Source organism: Thalassophryne amazonica, chromosome 7 (genome assembly GCF_902500255.1).
Source record: "Thalassophryne amazonica chromosome 7, fThaAma1.1, whole genome shotgun sequence".
Lineage (NCBI taxonomy): Eukaryota > Metazoa > Chordata > Actinopteri > Batrachoidiformes > Batrachoididae > Thalassophryne > Thalassophryne amazonica.
In genome coordinates, this window is record NC_047109.1 from 24,730,490 (window position 1) to 24,749,751 (window position 19,262).

Here is a 19,262-nt window from a genome sequence, read left to right on the forward strand (position 1 = left end):
GTCATGGTTTGGTCATGGTTTTAGTTAACTTCTTCCTGTGTGTCTTCTCCAGTTGTTGATGATTACCCAAGGCCATCAAATATGGCTATCGGGTATTGCAAAAGTTTTTCATCACCCTCTGTCCATCTGCCTATACTCAGCATGCATAAATCCAGTCCTATTACTGCCAGACTCTTGAGATTCACAGGAAAACATTTTGGGACACAGACCTTGGAGAACGTCAAAGATGGTTAACCTTGATGTATTTTAAGAGGTTAAAAAGTCACATTCAGTTCCAATCTGATACGTTTTGTGTTTGGGTGACGCGGGTGACATCCAATCAGAGTAGAGCTACATCATGACACCAGTTGGTGGTCTCTTCAAAACCACTTATATGATTAGACAGCATGAATATTGCACAGGTGTGCCTTAGGATGATCATGATACAACCCCAAATCCAATGAAGTTGGGACGTTGTGTAAAATGTAAATAAAAACAGAATACAATGATTTGCAAATCCTCTTAAACCTATATTCAATTGAATACACCACAAACTCAAGATATTTAATGTTCAAACTGATAAACTTAATTGTTTTTGTGCAAATATTTGCTCATTTTGAAGTGGATGCCTGCAACACATTTCAAAAAGTTTGGGACGGGGCAACAAAAGGCAGGGAAAGTTGATGAATGCGCCAAGAACACCTGTTTGGAAACAGGTGAGTGTCATGATTGGGTATAAAAGGAGCATCCCCAAAAGGCTCAGCCATTCACAAGCAAAGATGGGGTGAGGATCACCACTTTGTGAACAACTGCATGAAAAAATAGTCCAACAGTTTAAGAACAATGTTTTTTGACATGTAAGCGGCAAGGCCGAAAACCAACATTGAATGCCTGTGACCTTCGATCCCTCACGCGCCACTGCATTAAAAACCAACATCATTGTGTAAAGGATCTTACTGTGTGGGCTCAGGAAAACTTGAGAAAAGCATTGTCAGTTAACACAGTTCATCGTTACAAGTGCAAGTTAAAACTCTACCATGCAAAGCGAAAGCTATACATCAACAACATCCAGAAATGCCACCTCCTTCTCTGGGCCCAAGCTCATTTGAAATGGACAGACGCAAAGTGGAAAAGTGTGATGTGGTCTGATGAGTCCACATTTTGTTGAGTCCACAATTGTTTTTGGAAATCATGGAGGTCATGTTCTCCGGACAAAAGAGGAAAAAGGCCATCCAGATTGTTACCAGCGCAAAGTTCAAAAGCCAGCATCTGTGATGGTATGGGGGTGTGTTAGTGCCCATGGCATGGGCAACTTACACGTCTGTGATGGCACCATCAATGCTGAAACGTACATCCAGGTTTTGGAGCAACACATGTTGCCATCCAAGCAACGTCTTTTTCAGGTACGCCCCTGCTTATTTCAGCAAGACAATGCCAAGCCACATTCTGCACATGTTATAACAGCGTGGCTTCGTAGTAAAAGAGTACAGGTACTAGACTGGCCTGCCTGCAGTCCAGACCTGTCACCCATTGAAAATGTGTGGCGCATTATGAAGCGCAAAATATGACAATGGAGACCCCGGACTGTTGAACAACTGAAGTCGTACATCAAGCAAGAACGGGAAAGAATTTCACCTACAAAGCTTCAACAATTAGTGTCCTCAGTTCCCAAATGCTTATTGAGTGTTGTTAGAAGGAAAGGTGATGTAACACAGTGGTAAACATACCACTGTCCCAGCTTTTTTGAAACGAGATGCAGGCATCCATTTCAAAATGAGCAAATATTTGCACACAAACAAAAAAAGTTTATCAGTTTGAACATTAAATATCTTGTCTTTGTGGTGTATTCAGTTGAATATAGGCTGAAAAGGATTTGCACATCATTGTATTGTGTTTTTATTTCCATTTTACACAACATCCCAACTTCATTGGAATTGGGGTTGTAAAAGGCCACTCTGAAATGTTCAGTTTTATCACACACCACAATGTCACAGATGTCACAAGTTTTGAGGGAGCGTGCAATTGGCATGCTGACTGCAGGAATGTCCACCAGAGCTGTTGCCCATGAATTGAATGTTCATTTCTCTACCATAAGCCATCTTCAAAGGCTTCTGAGATTCAGATTCAGATTCAGACAACTTTATAGATCCCTAAACGGGCAATTCATTTCACACCCAATTACCTCAGACAAATATTGTAGCAGAATCAGGAAGAATATAATATGTGGTTTAGGATATTTGAAATTATAACTTGTAGATCATTTTACCTCGAAGAAGGGCACCACCTATTTGAAGCATAGGTACTTTAATTTAAACATTCATTAATTAATTAGTCTCAATTTAATTACTCAGTCTCAATTTAATTACTCAGTCTCAATATTCTAGGCATGCGTTCTGCAGGTCTGATCCGACACCCTGTGTAAAACCATACAAAATCACAGACAACTTCACACGTTTAAGATATTTATTTAACTCAGGCAGGAGTTAAATAACAGGACATATCACAGTAAGCAATTTGATGATGACGAAGTTCAATGAGCAATGATTATATGATGTTCAGATCATTTGGTTTCGTAGCGGGAATTTAGGAGTTAAATCGTCCTAATCAGCAGGGAATTTACTTTGGTATTTATTAACGTGAGAAAAGATTAGTACTGTTGGTTAGAGTTAAATAAAGCCACTCTGTTTTATCTCACACCATAGCCCGGTCTTACTTTGGAGGCGCTGTGCACATCTGTCTCTGTGTCAGGTGCTGGACTCGTCTCCTTTTCAGTCGATGCTCCGTCCGTCACAGCTGCTTCAGGGACCTTGACAAAGAGACTCTGCAAAGAGACTCTGCCGGTCAACACGCCCAGTTTCGTTGGTTACCGGGGATGCTTTCAGTTGTTATGCTGTGACTTGCGGCGGCGGTTCAAATCGCTGTTGAAGTCTCAGCTGACCCGGGTGTTTTTATCTCTGCAGCATGTGTAGTCTGGGCTCAGAAGAATAAAGGTTTGAGTGTCTTTATTCTCTATCAAAAAAACAAAAAATCAAAAATTTATCTTTGGTTGTCGTCTGTGAGAGCCGGGTCAAATCAAAAACTCACAAGAAAATGTTCACGAGAGGAATTTGGAGTTTAAGAAGAAAACGGTTTTAATTTGAAAAATTGAAAAAGGAAGTTAAATGCGCCTGCGCGTTTAACTTTACAAAAGTTGAAAAAGTTATCTGTAGGAACAAGGAAAAAGTCATTTCTTGTTGGCGCGCACAAACAAGAAATAGGTTTAAGCCACGTGGTGGTGGACAAAAGGTCATAAATCTAGACGGATGAGGCGGTGGGCCGAGCAGAAGAGAAGGGAAGAGAAGGGCGTAAGAGAGCGATTTCCTGGGGCGCAGGATTTTTAAAGGGTTAAAAGCTCCACCCCCAAGAATTCTGGATACTGTAGTTTTTTTGTTTCTTTGTCTGGTTTTATATATATAAATCACTGTCCACTCCTAGATTCCCACTTTAAAACCAAACAAGTCCTGTACAAGTAAATGGTCTTGTAAATGGTTTTCCATAGAAATGTACACACAACACAATTATATATGAAAAAGCACATTAGATAAACATTCTAAAGTCTATAATCCAAGTACAAAATACCATATATATATATATATATATATATATATATATATATATATATATATAAATCTCACGTGTAAGGTTAAATGGTCACATGTTTATTTTTCTTTTTTCTGTTACAATAATAAAATGCACTTTTTAAAACATGGTTAGAATTTAAAATACTATACCAGTCAGGCATATGTCCTTCCCCAATTCATCCAACAGGGGTCACAAGTCACCTGGACAGCTTCTGCAACAATCGGTTTGCAGAACCAAAGAATTTCTGCACAAACTGTCTGAAACCGTCTGACGGAAGCCCATCTGCATGCTTGTCGTCCTCATCGAGGTCTTGACCTGACTGCAGTTCTTCGTTGTAACTGACTTCAGTGGGCAAAGGCTCACATTCAATGGCGTGTGGCTGCTGACCAACTCTATGTGAAGGAGATGGTGATCACACCAGATACTGACTGATTTTCTGCCCCCCCCCCCCCCCCCCCCCCAGTAAAGCAAAGCTGCACATTTCCAAGTGGGCTTTTATTGTGGCCAGCCTAAGGCACACCTGTGCAATAATTATGCTGTCTAATCAGCATCTTGATATGCCACATCTCAACAAAGGAGAAGCGCTCACTAACCTAGATTTAGACAGATTTGTGAACAGTATTTGAGAGAAATAAGTCTTTTGTGTATATAGTTATGTTTTAGATCTTCAACTTCAGCTCATGAAAAATGGGAGCAAAAACAAAAGTGTTTATATTTTCATTTAGTATATGTCATATATCATAGAATCTAATGGATGCTGACATTGTTTAACCTTTATTTTGCAGACCAAGCATTCAACACAGTCAAAACTATTCAATTTATTAAGCTTATTAGCTCAACCAATATTTTGCACTGTTTTGTACCAAAATTGGAGCATCTTTACTTTATCTGTATAAACTGAAATTGACCTGTCTCACAATTATTGTGAAAAAAGCTGGGACTTCAGCAAGGGCGGTCGCATCTCCTCCTCTCTCCTCTCCTCTGTGTTTTTCTATCTCTGCTCCAACCTTCAAAAGTCCCAACTTCACCAGATTGTGAATTTTTCAAGCTATATTTGGAATAACCATGGAATTGAACAGCTTGTCTCTGAACACTATTGACACCATTTTTTCAACAAGGAAATCAGGGCTAGGGGACCCTGCGTGCCCAGATGGAGACTATCCTGTGGGCTATGTTCTTGATGCCTGGGAGAAATGGCGCATTGCGTGCTTAGCACCACTCTCTGTGGAAGACGTTGAAGATTTTTTCTTATTTGCTTTTATGATAGGATCTGATGGTGGTGTCAGCATCATGCTGTGGGTATGCTTCTCTGCCACGGGCACTGGAAGGCTTGTTAAACTAGACAGCTGCAAAACACCACAGAAATCCTACATGAAATCTTGATTTGGTGTGTAAATAATTTGACATGTAGATTGATTTTCCAATCAGACAACAACCCAAGTGAAGCCAAATATGGATGGACTGATACTGTATGTAAAACAGCTGTTATATTTCCTGAGATTCATTCATTCAAATAATTTTGTCCAGATTCAATTCAATTCTGTTATGTGGGCCGCTGAAGAGGAGGTACTGCTGGCCCACCACCACCAGAGGGCGCCCTGCTTGGAGTGCGGGCTCCAAGCACGAGAGGGCGCCGGACCCTGAAGAAGTGACAGCTGTCATTCATCCCCTGCACCAGCTGTCACTCGTTCATCATCATCATCACCATCTTAAAAGCCGGATCGGGACTCCACCTCCTTGCCGAGAAAGCGACTACCGTGAGGTACTTTCTCTGCTGATTAACACGTTGTGTAGGATTCTGAACTTCTGTTGCAGCCGGTATCCTGTGGTGTTCACCCTTATCTGGGAAGTGGCGTGGAGCGTGACGACGACAACCGCGCTACAGATAAGTGGTCACACTAGGAGCTGCACGAGTGTGTGATTCGGAGGTGGAGGTTCTCCTCCTAACTGTGCACAGACTGTAGACCACTGAGTGTAAGGATTTACACTCATTCATCTTTTTTCTGCTTTCTGCCAGCAGTACCAGGGTCGACAGCCGAAGACAGAGGTCACCTGGGGATTCGGGACTTGGCGGCTCCGGTGTTCTTCAGACCGTTGGTGGTGGAGGCCGTGTGGGACGCGGTCTCTCTCTCGTCGGGGTCTTCTATCTTCGAGCCTGCCCACACGTCACCTGGTGTTCATTGACTTTGCAATTTCTGTACATTTAGTTGTGTATTGTCACAACAGTAAATTGTTACCTTTTGGCTTACTCATTGTCCGTTCATTTGCGCCCCCTGTTGTGGGTCCGTGCTACGACACCTTCCCAACAAATTCTGTTCAGTACTGATATTTTATGAATCTGTGGTACACAAGAATACTTACTGATATTGTGGAACGTGCAAATAGTATTGTGTTTTGGGAATGAGTGTGGTTTCACAGTGATAGCTGCAGGGAGAAATGCCAGTTGTCTTTCTAATTGGCAATGCTTTTTTGTTTATGCAGATGGAGACTCGCTGAGACAACTCATGCGTGACAGTTGCTACAAGAAACATTATTATTCTAAAATAAATTCAGTCTTGTATTAAGTCAATCACGTTTTACAAACGTGCTGCAGAAGAAGTGTACATATCTGAGGGCCAAATAATATGTTGAAATTGATCATTCTGGGACTGACAGCTACAGTAAACAGAGCTGTACAAAACAATGAACACAAACAATTAATAACAAAAACAGAAGAAAAAACTTTGCAAGCAGAAAATTTGAAATGTTCACTCAAATACTCAGAGAGCCCTTTTAGAGCTGTTACACAACTGCCAAAGAGACAGCTATCATGACATTATGGTGATTGTCACTGAGATAGGGTCACTATCTCATGTCCTGAGGATATGCAAGATTTTTTAAGTTGTACAACATTGAATTACGCTATGAAATCATTATTACTAGTATATCTGGATTATTGCCCAGCAATTTGGTCAAATGCTTCTGGTGAAATGATTAATAAATAAATCAGATTATTCAAAATAGGGCTGCTCAGATAGCACTTAAATGTAGTTATAGGACTAACATTATACAATGCATAAAAGTTTCAACTGACTGTTAGTTAAAGATAGACTATTATAGTCAGTGATTATTTTTACTAGAAAGATTATTGTCACTAAGTTACCTCAGATTTTGTTCAGGAATTTCTGCTTCAGTTCAGAAAATCATAGATACATAACCAGATTACGTTACCTGTGGCCAGTACTAATGGAATTCATTGCCGGAATGTATTAAAATGTATTGCAAATGAATGTTCCTTTAGGGAACCTCTGCAGCAGTATTTACTGACGTAGTGAGCAATCTGTTTTTTTTTTTTTTTTTTTTTTGTCTTTTTCAGACAAGTTTTTTGTGTATATTGATTGACCAGCTGTGATGATTAATGTGTAATTTATCCATCCATCCATTTTCTTCCGCTTTATCCGGAGTCGGGTCACGGGGGCAGCAGCTCAAGCAAAGCCGCCCAGACCTCCCGATCAACACACACCTCCCCCAGCTCCTCCAGGGGAACCCCAAGGCGTTCCCAAGCCAGCCGAGAGATGTAGTCCCTCCAGCGTGTTCTTCCCCGGGGCCTCCTCCCAATGGGACGTGCCCGGAACACCTCTCCAGCGAGGCGTCCAGGGGGCATCCGGAAAAGATGCCCGAGCCACCTCAACTGACTCCTTTCGACGTGGAGGAGCAGCGGCTCAACTCCGAGCTCCTCCCGAGTGACCGAGCTCCTCACCCTATCTCTAAGGGAACGCCCAGCCACCCTGCGGAGGAAACTCATCTCGGCCGCTTGTACTCGTGATCTCGTTCTTTCATTCATGAGCCAAATCTCATGACCTTAGGTGAGGATCGGAACGTAGATCAATCGGTAAATCGAGAGCTTTGCCCCCCTACTCAGCTCTCTCTTCACCACGATGGTCCGATACAGCGTCCGCATCACTGCAGATGCTGCACCAATCTGTCTGTCAATCTCACGCTCCATCCGTCCCTCACTCGTGAACAAAACTCCGAGATACTTAAACTCCACCACTTGTCTTGTCTGTATAAATCTTGGAATTTATACAGAATATCAATGAATTTTGACATTTTGGATTGAACATATTTTTTGTGTGTTTTCTACCTTAATTTATCATCAATAATAACTGAGAAATTTGATAAGATTTTATAAATTTGATAAGATAAGATAGTATAAAATATTTAATAAAATATACGGCACAGACCCATGAGCGAATTCTGGCAGACATCCCGAGCTGGCATACTTTATATATACTTCTCTTGCCTCTAAACTTCCTCCAAACACTTCCCCCAAATTGGGAGGGCTATTTAAGACTGATTTCACCAGCTCTCCCTTCTGCCTGTGAATGTGACCATTGCTGCATCAACATCACTGCCTGCTGTCAGCCCCTTCTCCCCCCAGGCATCCACGATTTGTATAGCGCCTTATTACTTCCCAATATCACAAGTAATAATCTGCAGGGAGTGTTGTGGTCAGAGCCTAGACACCAAACTGTAACCATATGCTGCTATTGCAATAAAGATGATCAGACATGAGTTGTAAGACTCAAATATTATGAATAATAATGAAAGGATAGTCTTTCCAGCTAGCCAGTATTGGACTATACAGGCTGTTGTACTGTAACATTTCTGTCATTGTGCTGTGCTTTTTGTTTTGTCTTGTTTGTGTGACCACAGCACATGGTCATCTGACTGAATTTGGTTTGCTTCAGGTTTCTTCCTACAATAATAATAATAATAAGAAGAAGAAGAAAAACCCAGGTTTTCCTAACCACTGTCACCAATGTGTATGCCCACATGCTGAGTAAAGGGCCTTTCATATTGCATGCATTTAGGGCGTTAAACACATTGCAGATCACCCTAAAACCCATTATTTTCAATGAGCAGCATCAGGTTTTTGATGCAAAGCATTGCTTCACCGGGAGCGCGCATTGCTGCTTGTCATCAGGCTGGCGCGGTCTAAATTCAACCCAATCCAACTTTCACCACTGCGCACTGTGACGTAACTTCATGCTGTCCAAGAGAAATGAGGCATGAACCTAAAACACAGAAGATGAGAGTGCAGAAATGTGTCACAGAACTGCTAATTTAAGAAAATCCTAACAAATGTTTTTTAACCTCAAGATTTTCTGATTACTGTACATTTTGAAGTTAAAAAAAAAGTTTCTTACATTACAAAACTTGTAATTAAAATAGGTCAAGGTAAAAAATAAAGATTCTTTAGAAGTCTCTATTCATCTGTAAATTAAAACCATAAATTACCTGTTGTTGTTTCAGATGAGATGATTTCTTGATTAGCATTATGAGGAACCTTGGACATTTATTTTCAGACAAAATAGCATGAAAAGTAACATGTACATTTTTACATCTGGTAAATTCATCCATTCATATCTGCATTTCAACCATGAAAAAAGACACCATAAATAAATATAAATATTTATTATAAACACAACAGGAAATGCTTTATCAATGACCACAGTGTGTTGGTTAATTAGGATTTTTCAGTGTGACATAAACCTCATGAAATCATTTTTTAATTTAGTAATTTCAACATTTAATCATGTGCTTATTGACTATGTAATTGCTTTTAATGTTGTGATCAGGACAAAGTAATTAATAAAATATGAATTTATTTATTTATTTATTAGTTTATTTGACAGGGACAATGTACATTAATGAACATTTCTGTAAATGCACCAGAATTAGTCTTATCAGCTATTTTTCATCTGCAGTCCCTGGACAGGTGGTAGCAATCACCCTAAAAATAAGTGTAATAATTTGACTATTCTAGTGATTGTGAATGTCCGGTGCAAATGTCTTTTTGACTTAACTTTGACTTCATGGACATGTTTAATGATTCATTCATTTAATGTTAAACTATAAAATTAATCAGCTTTTTCAAATAATAAAATAGTTGCTCTTTAAAGACCTTTTGTTTCATTTAGAATTGTAGCAGCAGGTGTTGGGTTTCAGAGATGACAGTTGAGCTGGACTCTCAGGATATTTAACCAGATGAAGGTCTCCTCTGCAGCTTCAACCTCTGGTGCAGTTTTTGGAGCTATTTGTCTCACATTTTGAAGATTTCAATTTCAATTTATATAGCGCCAAATCACAGCAAAGTTGCCTCAAGGCATTTCACACATGTAAGGTCTAACCTTACCAACCCCTGGAGCAAGCACATGGGTGACAGTGGTAAGGAAAAACTCCCTCTGATGATTTGAGGATGAAACCTCAAGCAGACAAGACTCAAAGGGGCAACCCTCTGCTTGGGCCATGCTACCGACACAATTGACAAAACAAATATACAGGAAATTTTGGGAGTCCATGCCAGTGCACAGGACAGGAGTCTTGCAGAAAAAGACACTACCCCTCTGGATGGATCCACACTTCAAACAGAGAGAAAAAACAGAATCAGGCATCAGAAAAACAACAAATACAGTATAGTTTTTTAGCATTAGGCAATAAGAAAAACAAGAAATACTAAGGTGATTGCCGGCCACTAGCCCTAAACTTCACTAAAAAACCCAGACTTTAGATAAAGTTGAGGCCGTGTCCCACTCCCTTTACTAATAAATTAATTTAAAAGGGTAAAAAGCATAGTCACATACTATGCCAGTATGCTAGCCATATGAAATGGAAAATAAGTGTGTCTTAAGCCTGGACTTGAAAGTGAAGAGATGCCAAAATGTGTGTAATGTGGTCAAACTTTCTGTTTCCTGTCAAAAGTCTGGCAGCAGTATTTTGAACCAATTGGAGGCCCCAAATGCTTGACTGCAGTAAACCAGAAAATAAAACATTGCAGTAGTCCAATCTAGAAGAAACAAATGCATGAATCAGGGTCTCAGCATCAGTCATAGACAGGATGGGAGGAATCTTCGCTATATGTCACAGGTGGAAGAAAACAGTCCTCGTAATATCTCTAATGTGGAAGTCAAAGGAGAATGTAGGATCAAAAATTACCCCAAGGTTCCTCACTTTGTTAGTGTGATGTATGACACATGAGCCTAGGCTAAGCATTAGCTGCTCAAATTGATGCCGATGTCTCACTGGACCAAGAACCATCATTTCAGTCTTGTCAGAGTCAACTCGACATCCAGCTTTTCACTGATGGAAGCCAATCTTCTAAGGATTTTATGTGGATGAGATTACCAGCAGTTATCGGCATGTATAACTGAGTATCATCACCATAGCAATGAAAGGTAATCCCAAAATGCCGCAATGGGGTGGTATATAAAGGGAGAAAAGCAGGGGGCCTAAGACAGACCCCTGTGGAACCCCACATTTCATGTCAATAAGGTTAGAGATAGTGTTATTGTACAAACACAGTGAGAACGATTGGTCAGGTATAATGTCAACCATGCAAGGGCCTTCCCAGTAATCCTAAAATGATTCTCCAGCCTATCGAGTAGAATATGTTGATCCACGGTATCAAATGCAGCACTAAGATCTAACAGCACCATGACCGTAGTGGTGTCCGAATCCATTGCAAGCAGAAGATCATTCATCACTTTAGTGAGAGCTGTCTGTGTGGAATGACATTTTCTAAAAGCACACTGCAGTGACTCAAAAAGATGATTTTCAGTAAGGTGGTCCATGAGCTGCTGTGAAACCACCTTTTCCAGAATTTCAGAGCAAAATGACAGATTTGATATCAGTCTATAGTTTTCAATATACTAGGCTCAAGATTAGATTTCTTAAGTGATGGTTTAATTACTACAGATTTGAAACATTTAGGAACAGATCCAGAGGTCAATGAGAGATTAATAATTTCCAGCACAGTTGGCTCAAGAATGGGCCACAGGTCCTTAAACAGTTTTGTTAGTATGGAATCAAATAAGCAGCTTTTTGTAGACGTTATGAATTTCATCAGCATGCCTAGTGAGATACTATCAAGTTCTGTAAATCTAGGTACTACCTCAGTAATGGTATCCACCTCAATAGCAGGGTGTAGTGGCTGGGTTAAGGCATGCTGGGATATGTTTAACCAAATGTCATCGGGGCTTCCCCAGGAGAAACTTAGGCTGTGTAGAGCAATATCTGAGCAACCTTGAATTATTTCTGGTTCCGGAGGGGACTGTGTTGCTGGCTCTCGGAAAAACTATTGAGAATCGTTTCAGATATTATGGACTTTTGCTGTCCTGATCGCACTAAAGTTACTGGAGTGTGGATGCTATTGTGCCGCTGAAACCACTGAGGGTGAAAACTGGAGTGGTCAACTGCGGATTTGCTTAGCGGAGCCGATTGGCAGTCTGTTTACTAGCTGCTGAGCTAACTGGCTAACACGAGCTGGAAGCTAACAGCTGATTGCAGCTGTGAATCAAAACACCAACAATCCTTGGGAAAATTCTTGCTCTGGTGTTCCACAAGGAGCTCCACACATGGAAGAAGCTGTGGATCTTAAGGATATTAAATCCTCACTCAGCTTTCTGTCCGATGAAGTTACGACGATCAGAACCCAGCAGAAATCTATACTCGAACTTTTAAAGGAAGTGAAAACGTTGAGAATCTTAGTGGACGAAAAGGATAAACGAATTGCACACTTGGAAAATAGACTTGAAGATATTGAACAGTACACTAGGATGAACAACGTCATTGTCACCGGTTTCAATATACAGCCCAGGTCATATGCTAATGCTGTTAGCGGCAACATGGACACTGGGGACCAGGATGCTAGCTCCAATTCAACGGAGCAGCAGGTGGCTGCCTTCCTACGGTCCAAAGGGATTGAGATGGACTGCAGTAAAATCGAGGGATGCCACCCTTTACCCAGGAGGAACACCGGTGAGGAACACCGGTGAGGAACACCGGTAAGAACACGGTCAACAACCCGGCCATCGTCATCAGGTTCATTAATAGAAAAGACAAGGCTGCGATCCTTAAGCAAGGGTGCAAGCTGAGGGGATCCAATATGTTTATGAATGAGTATCTCACTAAGAAGAACGCTGATGTGGCCAGAAGAGCTTGAGATTTAAGGAAGCAAAGGAAAATTCAAAGTACTTGGACAAGTAACTGTAAAATCTTCATTAAGCTGAATGGAGAAATGCCTGAGGAGGCCAAAGTATTACTGATCAGGAAAATGGAGGATTTGGAGAAATACTGCTAAGGGCATCTAAAGACACAAGTTCAACAAGGTAAAAATCTACACTACTGCCGACAGTTCAACAATATGTCACTGACTGTGGAAAATCAACATGCAGATGGAGACTATAACAGAAATATGAACATAAGTGAGCATTATCAGCAAGAACTGATACCTTATGAAGATACTGAGCATAATCTCTTTGATGTGGACTGTGAATTAGACCCGGACAGTAATTTGTTTTACTTCAATTAAAAATAATTGTTGTTATTACTCTGGTGAAGACTTCAATCAAAAATAAATTTAAAAGGATCACTTTCAATCATTCACTTCAATTGCAGACATTTGTATTCAAATTTTGATCACATTAAGGAATATTTACAGCAGTTCAGTGAACCTTTTAATGTTATTGCATTAACGGATACTTGGATGAATAATGGCAAAGAAATGAATTTTGAGTTATATGGCTATGAATTTATTCATGTAAACAGACAAAACAAAGGTAGAGGAGTCATGGGAATATTTATTGCTAAATCATTTAAATGTAAAATTATTGACAATATTACAATGGTCATGAATGATGTGTTAGAGTGTATAACAATTGCAATCTGTAATAAGGATAAAAAAAATATATATAATTGTTAGCTGTATTTACAGAACACCTGGATCAAATATTGAAATATTTAGAGATTGGATGGAAGAGACATTTGCAAAGATGGGTCATAAACATATGTTAATTTGTGGTGATTTCAATATTGACCTATTAAATTCAGAAAATAATAAAACTGAAGATTTCATCAACACTATGTACAATATGGGTTTATATCCCCGAATCACCAGACCAACTAGAATTACTTCCCATAGCGCTACCCTGATCAATAATATCTACACCAGTGATGTGGACAACAATTCTGTAAGTGGTATACTTGTATGTGATATCACAGATCATTTACCTGTATTCACAGTATCCAAAGGGTACTATAATGATAAACAAATTGATAAAAAGGTAAATATATGTATATATAGTCGTGTAAAATCTGAGGATGCCTTACTAGCCTTCAAGAATGATTTACTAAGTCAGGATTGGGAAGATGTGTATTTCAGATGCAGTAATTCAGATGCAGATAGTGCATACTGTCACGATTTTGGCCGGCTCTGGGCTTCAATCCTCATTTTTCCTCCTTCTTTTACTCACCGTCTGCCCCAGCTCTGTTTTATTAGCCATTTTTCTTGGGTTTATTGTGTTTTATTTTACTTTGCTTCTTTGCTACTTTTATACTTTAGCCATTGTCCGGTTTTGTTCAGCCAGTTTGTGTTTCCATTGTTTACCATTTGTTTATTTTGTCCATCTCATTTGTGTTATCAGTTATGCAGTAGTATCATGTTTTGTTTTCTGTTAATTATTAGTCTTTGTTTCTTTTGTCATCTGCTTGTATTCTTCAATCATAGTCAGCTCCAGTTCAGTTTTGTCTTAGTGTTTATTTTCCAATTCAGTTCTTATGTAATTTATCTTCTGTTATCTACTGGTTCGCTTTTTGTTCTCATGTTCATGCTTAGTTCTGGTGTTGTTCATTATGGTATTTTATTCTGTTCTTAGTTGCTGTTCATGCTCGATTCTTAGTCCTCTGTTTCTGTTTGATCTCTGTTCTCAGTTTGCCCTCATGCCCATCTGTATTGGTTCACTTCACATCACTGCACCTGCCTCGTATCTTTCACTCACACTCTTGCCACCAGCTCATGTGTCTTTGTCTATTACATCACTCCACTCTGTGTTTCCTTTCCTTCGCTGTCTTGCACAGTGTTTAATCCTCATATCTTTCACTCACACTCTTGCCACCAGCTCGTGTGTCTTTGTCTATTACATCACTCCACTCTGTGTTTCCCTTCCTTCACTATCTTGCACAGTGTTTAATCTTTGTCCACTAGCCACACCCCCTTTCTAGAATCTTCCCTTCACACATGCACCTTGTTACCTAATCAGTTTGCACATGCACTTCATTTACACCACCTGTTATTTAAGCTTCCACAGTCTCGCAGCTCACTGCCAGATTGTTGTCTTTGTACACTTTCCAGCGCCCATCACAGTCCTGTTTTTGTCTTGCCATGTACTGAACTTTGCTCTGTTACCTCGACCTTGCCTTTTGCCTCATCCCAGATGTCGGTGTTTGCTCGTGCCTCTGACTCCTGCTTGTTTTTGACTGCGCCTCAGCCTGATCTTGTTGGTACCTCTGCCACGCTGACTGACAAAACGTGTGCTGAACCTTTGCCTGAAATAAAGACCACGTTTTCTCTTTCACCTAAGTCAAGTCTGGGAGTCTGTATTGCGGGTCCAGCCGCCCCGGGTGACGAGCTCCCACCCGTCCTGACACATACAATGAATTCTTGAAGCATTTTCTGTCTTCATATGATAAAAATTGTCCTATGAAGATGTATATAAATAGAGGAAAAGGTAAAAATTGTCCATGGATAACCAGAGGGCTAGCCAAAGCCTGTAAAAAGAAGAATAAGCTATACAAAGAATTTCTGGTTAAAAGAACAGAAGAAGCAGAAAATAAATATAAAACTTATAAAAAGAAATTAACCAATATAATAAGGACTGCCAAAAAAGAATATTATCAAGAATTGCTAAAAAAAAAACCTGAAATGATACTAAGGGGATATGGAATATATTAAATATTATCAAAAAGGGAAAAAGACAAAAAAAAAATCCAAATTATTTTCATGAGAATAATAAAGAGGAATATAATATGGATGCTGTAGCTCATGGATTCAATGATATTTTTTTTAATATTGGACCTGAACTGGCCAGTAAAATTCCTCTTACCAATGAAACTGAAAATAATGAAAATCAAATTATAAAAACTAATTCACAGTCTATATTTTTGAGGCTGTTGACAAAGCAGAAGTGGCTAATGTAGTGAGTAAATGTAAAAACAAAAAGTCAACTGATTGTGATGGAGTAGACATGATAATTGTGAAAAAGGTTATTGTTGAAAATCGTAAAACCATTAACATATAGAATCTGTCATTTCAAACTGGCATATTCCCTTCAAGAATGAAACTAGCAAAGGCCATCCCTCTTTATAAAAGTAATAACAAACATAAGTTTACAAACTATTGGCCCATTTATATTCTGCCTCAATTTGGCAAAATTTTAGAAAAATTATTCTGCATTAGGCTGGAATCTTTCATTGAAAAAAATATATATACTCTCAGAGAGTCAATACGGCTTTAGAGCCAAAAGATCAGCCTCACTTGCTTTAATTGACACAATAGAGGATATAACTAATTCTCTAGATAATAAAAAATATGCAGTTTGGATATTTATCGATCTAAAAAAAGTGTTTGACACTATTGATCATCAAATTCTAATATACAAATTGCAGAGGTATGGCATTAGAGGTGTGGCTTCACAGTGGGTTAAAAGCTATTTAAGAAACAGGCAACAGTTTGTGAAGCTGGGTGAGAATTGCTCCTCATGTCTGGACAGTCCCTGCGGTGTCCCACAGGGGTCAGTATTGGGACCAAAATTTTTTATCTTGTACATCAATGACTTGTGTGGTGTATCTAAATTATTGAAGCTAGTGTTGTTTGCAGATGACACAACTATTTTTTTATCAGATGGTAATTTACAAAATTTATTGAAGAATGTTGCATCAGAAATGAAAAATTACAAATGATTTAACAGGAACAAATTATCTCTAAATTTAAGCAAAACATTTATGATGATATTTGGTAATAAGGAGATAAATGTTGAAATAAAGGTTGTGTTAGATGGCTGCAATATAGAGTGGGTTAAAGAAACAAAGTTCTTAGGAGTATTGGTCGATGAAAAGCTTTCTTGGAAAGCACACATCAAATATGTGCAATCTAAACTTGCAAGAAGCATTGGAGTGTTAACTAAAACAAGATATGTGCTTGACAAAAAATCATTACATTTATTGTATTGTTCATTGGTTTTACCCTATTTAAGTTACTGTGCTGAAGTGTGGGAGAACAACTATAAAACGGCTTTACAGCCCTTGGTATGTCTTCAAAAAAGAGCCATTAGGATTATGCATAATGTCAGCTTCAGGAGCGACACAAATCACCTGTTTCTTGAATCTAAAATACTGAAATTTTTGGATCTGGTAGAATACTTAACTGTAATTATAATTTATAAAGCAAAAAATAATAGTTTGCCTGATAATGTTCAAAAACAGTTTATGGAGAGAGAAGGGGGATACAATCTGAGAGGCGCACTAAAATTCAAACACGCCAGAGCTCTCACTACCAGAGAGAGTTTTTGTGTCTCGGTCTGTGATGTGAAGCTCTGGAACTCAATCAGTGAAGAGCTGAGAGGGTGTCCAGACATGAAAAGGTTTAAAAAGAAGTTTAAAAAGGCTGATACTGTCACGATACAGTGAAGCAACTTAGAACTAATACATTTTTAAGTGTTGAGCAAAAGAAGAAACCCTGTTGCACGTGTCTTATTAAATGATGCAAATGAATGTTGAAATTTCTCATGTGTAAATTATAGAAAAGTTGCCTGAAACTGTGAAAGCAACAAGAAATGTTCACAAATAAGTGATTATAAATTGTAGCTTGAAACTTCTGAAATATATACACTCAACAAAAATATAAACGCAACACTTTTGGTTTTGCTCCCATTTTGTATGAGATGAACTCAAAGATCTAAAACTTTTTCCACATACACAATATCACCATTTCCCTCAAATATTGTTCACAAACCAGTCTAAATCTGTGATAGTGAGCACTTCTCCTTTGCTGAGATAATCCATCCCACCTCACAGGTGTGCCATATCAAGATGCTGATTAGACACCATGATTAGTGCACAGGTGTGCCTTAGACTGCCCACAATAAAAGGCCACTCTGAAAGGTGCAGTTTTATCACACAGCACAATGCCACAGATGTCGCAAGATTTGAGGGAGCGTGCAATTGGCATGCTGACAGCACCACACCAGCCCAGGACCTCCACATCCAGCATGTTCACCTCCAAGATCGTCTGAGACCAGCCACTCGGACAGCTGCTGAAACAATCAGTTTGCATAACCAAAGAATTTCTGCACAAACTGTCAGAAACCGTCTCAGGGAAGCTCATCTGCATGCTCGTCGTCCTCATCGGGGTCTCGACCTGACTCCAGTTCGTCGTCATAACCGACTTGAGTGGGCAAATGCTCACATTCGCTGGTGTTTGGCACGTTGGAGAGGTGTTCTCTTCTCGGATGATGCGAAGGAGATGTGTTGCACTGCATGAGGCATATGGTGGTCACACCAGATACTGACTGGTATCCCCCCCAATAAAACAAAACTGCACCTTTCAGAGTGGCCTTTTATTGTGGGCAGTCTAAGGCACACCTGTGCACTAATCATGGTGTCTAATCAGCATCTTGATATGGCACACCTGTGAGGTGGGATGGATTATCTCAGCAAAGGAGAAGTGCTCACTATCACAGATTTCGACTGGTTTGTGAACAATATTTGAGGGAAATGGTGATATTGTGTATGTGGAAAAAGTTTTAGATCTTTGAGTTCATCTCATACAAAATGGGAGCAAAACCAAAAGTGTTGCATTTAAATTTTTGTTGAGTATAAATTGCAGAAGTGGGAACAACACTGTAACCAAGGAACCGAATGATGATATAAGTTGTATTGTAAGTTCAGAGTAAAGGGATGGGACTAATAAGTCTATACTTCTTCCCATTCTTTTTGAATATGTACTTTCTTTATGTAGTAATGATATTGTTCTGTCTTGTCTTGTGTACTATACACATATTCAAATAAACAAACTTGAACTTGATGTCATCTATTTTCTTCTCGAAGTAATCCAAGAACTCTTGTGCTGTAAAAGGAGAGGGACTTAACGATAGATAGATAGATAGATAGATAGATAGATAGATAGATAGATAGATAGATAGATAGATAGATAGATAGATAGATAGATAGATAGATAGATAGATAGATAGATAGATAGATAGATAGATAGATAGATAGATAGATAGATAGATAGATAGATAGATAGATAGATAGATAGATAGATAGATAGATAGATAGATAGATAGATAGATAGATAGATAGATAGATAGTCATTACAACAGGCACAATGATATTTCTTCACACCCAATCACCTCAGACAAAAATACAATTAATCCACAATTATTACAAGTTGAACATAATAATGGCGCACATCAGAATTAAAACAACCATACATATACATTTGATTGTTTATGTACACTAAACTTTAAGACAGTCCGTCATCTGAATTGAGGCAATGTGAGTGTCAGGGGACCGCAGCCAACATCAGACTGGAGGAAAACAGCAGGGTGTTTTGACCTTCGGAGGCTGATAAGCCTGCCATGTTTAGGGCTGAGCAGAGAAACACATTTGCAGCTCCTCTGACCGACCAAATCCAATTTATGAGTATTCCCTGGTCTCCGACATCTTCCTTTGCAAAGCGTACTTTAGCTCCGAGATTTTATCCAATTTACATCTGAGTTCAAGGGTTAATGCAGTCTGAGACCATATCACCTTACTCAACTCATTAATCAGGACGGACAGGCGAG

At 39.3% G+C, this 19,262-nt stretch overlaps 2 long non-coding RNA genes across 2 annotated transcripts in view; one reads left to right on the top strand and one right to left on the bottom strand.

The window, feature by feature from the left end:
• The window catches only part of LOC117513235, a 21,116-nt gene continuing 1,854 nt past the window's right edge, over positions 1-19,262 (top strand). The window contains exons 1-3 of the long non-coding RNA XR_004561500.1: positions 1-11; positions 4,307-4,454; positions 9,546-9,552. This is a non-coding gene — a long non-coding RNA (uncharacterized LOC117513235). The remainder of the gene's footprint in view (positions 12-4,306; positions 4,455-9,545; positions 9,553-19,262) is intronic.
• LOC117513236 overlaps positions 11,899-19,262 on the bottom strand; it is a 22,929-nt gene continuing 15,565 nt past the window's right edge. The window contains exon 3 of the long non-coding RNA XR_004561501.1: positions 11,899-11,911. This is a non-coding gene — a long non-coding RNA (uncharacterized LOC117513236). The remainder of the gene's footprint in view (positions 11,912-19,262) is intronic.